Source organism: Myotis davidii, unplaced genomic scaffold (assembly GCF_000327345.1).
Source record: "Myotis davidii unplaced genomic scaffold, ASM32734v1 scaffold1134, whole genome shotgun sequence".
Taxonomy (NCBI): Eukaryota; Metazoa; Chordata; class Mammalia; order Chiroptera; family Vespertilionidae; genus Myotis; species Myotis davidii.
Window position 1 is genome coordinate 16,530 of NW_006286229.1, and position 5,024 is coordinate 21,553.

General features: G+C 46.7%; 1 pseudogene; it reads right to left on the reverse strand.

The window, feature by feature from the left end:
• Window positions 1–2,607: 2,607 nt before the first annotated feature.
• Window positions 2,608–3,756, reverse strand: LOC102756925 (annotated as a pseudogene).
• Between the last annotated feature and the right edge of the window lie 1,268 nt (window positions 3,757–5,024).

The window sequence follows — 5,024 nt, forward strand, 5'->3', positions numbered from 1 at the left end:
TGCCTCTGGCACAAGGGCCAGGGATTACCCGCAACCCAGGTACATGCCCTTGATGGAGAATTTAACCCAAGACCAACACCAGCCAGAGCAGAAAGATCCTTCCTGAAAGCAATGATACCATTGTACTACCGTCTGTGACATGAAAATCCAGAACTTTTTTTTTTTTGGAGGGATCAACCTTCCAACAACAGACCAACTCCACCTTTACCAGTCTTTAGTGAATTAAGTCCCAGCTATGCCTAAGCAGAACAGAACCAAGTTAAAATACAACGAAGTCTTACTATGGCCATAGGACTGAACTATAAACTGAAACTTGTGTTACCAAGTCTTAAGTAAAAAAAAAAATTACTGATATTCCTCAGTATTAAAAAATACTCCACAACTTTTTGAATTGTTAAAGTTAAAAAATTGCCTAAAACCTTGGAGAATGTTAAAGCTGAATTCAGATGTTAGAGAGCAGCACCTACTGGCAAACTGTGATACTGCAGCCCACCGAGTCATTGAAGAAGGAAATGGACGGTGCTGGCCCTGAAAATCCCACTGGTCAGAAGCAGTCCTGCATTCATATAGAGTGTCGGTTCTCAACCTTCCTAACGCCGCGACCCTTTAATACAGTTCCTCATGTTGTGGTGACCCCCAATTACATTGTTAGAAATTGAACATAATTAAAGCATAGTGATTAATCACAAAAACAATATGTAATTATATGTGTGCTTTCCAATGGTCTTAGATGACCCCGTTGAAAGGGTCGTTCAATCCCCAAAGGGGTCGCGAATCACAGGTTGAGAACCGCTTATATAGAGGGAGCAATCCTCTCTACCATCCCTCGGCCAGCCCCAGTCACCAAGACCTGTGCATTTGCCTCCTCAAAAGCTCTTAGAGTCTTCCTCATTTTATTCCCAGGCTCCTAAGTGATTTCCCAGATGCCAGTCCATTCTGTACATAGCAGCATGGGCTTCTTTTTATACAGCACCATTATCATCATTTCACTCCTTGTCCAGTAGTTTCTCACTAAAGAGGTAAATCTTTTCCTATAGAATTGCCAGTCTTCTCTTTCTTCCCATAGTTGTCCTTCTTCCCTCCTAGCATCATCTGTCTACACAGCCTCCCTCCATTCATTGCTCCAGCCACACTGCAACCCATGAACTCAGAAAGTGACTTTCAAAAAGCAAAAACAAAGATGTGCTAGCTCTTAAAAACACAATTCACTACCAAACATGAACGTTCTGACCTTGGTGAGTGCTTTGGCTAAAAAACGTCTCTCTGACCTCAGCATCCGAAAATAATAATCAAAACCTAACCATGCATTCAAGTGAGTTATATCTAAGCCATTTTCCATTCTGCCAAATATGTATTGTAGCTGTTACTTTATCGCTCATTCAACACTTCCCCCAAGTGGACATCGCCACCCATCGTGTCCAGCCCCAAAACAGCTGCCTTCGTTTGAGCAGGCAATGCCAAAGAAGTAAGCCACTAGGTAAATAAATACATCTGTGCTTCCTCTGCAATCTGCTCATTCGTTCATATAAACATGTTCAGTGGGATAGGACAGGTCCATGGGCTCCAGGACAAAAGGAAATCTGTCAAGCAGATGTAGCTTTTGTGTAGTTGATTATTCCTTAAAAGTTTCAAATAAAACTAACAGAAGGCAGGGGGCCAGGGTGGAGGGGTAATTTTCTTTAGCCTGTTTAGTGATTTCTCTATATTTTTATGTGGTGATAGCCTGGTTCAACTTCCACGTGCAATGGATTCCTCACAAACATTCAGTGACTTGGATATTTTTATAGATTGCAAAGTCTGTATTAAAAATTCTATACAAAATTCATTTATTCCTGCCAAAATACATGACTTTCTTCTTCTGTTTATTACTTTTGTGGCTGACAAAAAAAATGGCTTTTCCTACTTAATCTCTGTTCCCTGTGTCATATTGGCTCCAAAATAATTATATTTTATGCTACAACTTCTCCCATTTTCTTCCCAGCCAGATGTGATTTGAGGCAGAGAATTTAGAAAAATTCATTTACTTTTGGTTTTGTTTTTATTTATTTGAGCATATATTTTTAAATGCAATTTTAATGTAATCATTTTACTTCTTATTTTTAAAATTTTTATGAAACCTACAGAATTGGGTTTTTTGTTTTGGGTGGGTTTTTTTCCATATACACATCTTTATATTTACATATTAGGTACAGGCACAGGTGGCAGGGGCATGGGGCTCTCCATGTCCCCACCTCCACTTCTGCTTGCCCACACACAGAAGCAGCAGGTGTTAGATGTGCCAGCTTAGGGGGAGGGGCTTAGGCAGAGCCCTGGTCCTCAAGGATGGTAGCCCTTGAGCCTTAGAAATGTTCCTTGAGGGAAAATGGGTGGGGTTTGAATGAGGTGAGTGGGGCATGGCTGTCCCTGAGTCCCTACTCAGTATCCTCTACCCCCACTATCCCTCAGGAGGTCACAGGGTGACCAGAGCCCTTCAATTCCAAAACCACCAGAGACTGGGATAGCTGGGGGAGAGGAAGGCAGAGCAGCTGAGGGGAATTTGCTTTGGGGCCACCTGAGCCCCACAGGGCCTTGAGGGGGTTAGGGGGAGCTTTGGCCTGTCTAAAGCAAGGAAAGGTGGCCAGGCCCACCCTGTGCCCCGACCTGGACTGCCAGGGTCCGGGCTGGGCACAGTGTCCATTTTCTAACAGTCTGGCAGGGGAAGGGCAGACAGGAGGCAGGGCCAAGCCCCAGGGAGCAGAGGCATCTGTTCAGGTTAGGTGGCCTCCAGCACCCCAGTCTGGAAGCAGGCTATCTCCTGGAATATGAGCTCCTTCAGCCACTCCTTGGGTAGATCATCCAGCTCCATGTCAAAGGTGAAAGGCTCCTGGCTACTGGCTCATCTGTTGGGTGGTAGTACTGCTCCAGGTAGGGGTGAGCCAGGGCTTCTTCTACTGTGATCCGTTTATTAGGGTTAAAGGTCAACATCCGGTCCAGCAGGAAGGGCTTTGAAGTCTGACTTGGGGAATAGCTTGGCCCAGGCCACCTTGGTCTTGGAAGGCAGAGGCTGCAGGCAGTTTTGGGATTTCATGTTGATGATACAATTCAGGTCCCCTGGGGAGGGGAGCCCCGGATGCCCAGACTGTGACTGAGCTGGTCCAGGTAGTGCTTGCCAGGGAAATGGGGTGGTTGGAGAGCATTTCAGCCAGAAGGCAGCCCACGGGCCAGATGTCAATGGACTTGGTGTTACCCTTGGAATTAAGCATGATCTCTGGGGCCCTGTACCAGCGTGTGGCCATGTATTCTGTCAGGAAGCCAGTGTGGTGATGCTCAGGATCGACAATCCGTGCCAGGCCAACATCTCAGATCTTAAGGTCGCAGGTGATGTTGATGAGCAGGTTGGAGGGCTTTAAACCCCAGTGGACACTGTAGCTGAGTGGCTATACTTGAGGCCCCGCAGGATCTGGTAGAAGAGGTAGCAGACATGGTTGCTACTCAGTTGCTGGCTTTTGAGCAACCTGTACAGGTCTGTCTCTATTAGGTCCTGCACAATATAGACATCCCTCATGGCATCCAGGGTAGGTGCCTGAAAAATGTCTCAGATGCCAATTACATTCTCATGGCAGAAACGCAGCAAGATCTGGATTTCCTGCAGCACTGGCAGTAGGTCTGATGCACGAAGGAGCTGATTTTCTTGATGGCCACATGTGTCTTGAGTAAGTGGTCCTAAGCTAAGGTGACCATGCCCTATGCGCCCTGGCCAATGTACTGCAGCTGTGAGTAGCGTGGGCCCACATCAAACAAGTGCCCTGGCCCACCCCCTCAGCTCCCTAGGGCTCCCCGCCCCTGAGCCTTACTGCTGCCTTCTTCACTCCTCCCTCCCACCGCCCCAGAATTAGTTTTATTAACCAACTAGAGGTCCACTGCACAAATTTGTACACCGGTGGGTGCCGTAACCTCTTGGAGTGAGGGTTCAGGATCTGAAGAAGGGGCCACACACAAATAAAAATAACTAGACATAAAATATGAATTTAGAAGGCATGGGGGCCAGGTGGAAACCTCTCTCTAGAGGAGAAGCTCACTGACTTCTGGTCAGTCTGCTTTTTATTTACTTGAATACACATTTGCCCTTAGCAATGCATACAGGCATAGCAAAGGTAAAGTTTGGTAAACAGTAAAAGGATTATCAGGTTAGGGACTTGCCTACAGCCATTGAGCCCACAGCAAGGCAATATTATGCTGATTTTCAGCCCTGCTGAATATCAAAGTTCATTGGCTTTCCAATGGGTCTTTTTGCATTAATATGTTAACTACTGTTGGTTTTAGCCTCCGGCAAGTGGGGTCCCTCAGCCTGGCCTGTAGGATCAGGCCAAAACCATCTCTCCAACATCCCTTTAGGGGTCCTGGATTGCAAAAGGGCGCAGGCCAGGCCGCAGGACCCCACCAGTGCACAATCGGGACTGGGGAGAAATACAGGAGGTTAGCCAGCTGGGGAGGGACTGTGGGAGGGCTCCAGGGAATGTCCAGCCCGTCTCATTCAGTTCGGATCCGCCAGAACCCAGCAGCAAGCTAACCTACCTGTCAAGCATCTGCCCTCTGGTGGTCAGTGCACATCATAGCAAGCAGTTGAGCAGCCTTAGCATATTATTAGCATATTATGCTTTGATTGGTTGAACAGCCAACCAGACGACCACAAACTTAGCATATTAGGCTTTTATTATATAGGATGTCACCCTACCTGGCCAGCATGGCTCAGTAGTTGAATGTGGACTTATGAACCAGGACGTCACAGTTCGATTCTCAGTCAGGGCACATGCCCGGGTTGCGGGCTCAATCCCCAGAGTGGGGCATGTAGAAGATTCTCTCATCATTGATGTTCCTCTCTCTCTCCCCTTCTCCCTTCCTCTCTGAAATCAATAAAAATATATTTTTAATTAAATCTTTATTGTTCAGATTATTACATTAGTTACTCTTTTTTCCCACCATAACTACCCTCCACCCAGTTCCCACTCTCACTCCCCACCCACTGTCCTCCGCCATAGGTGCAC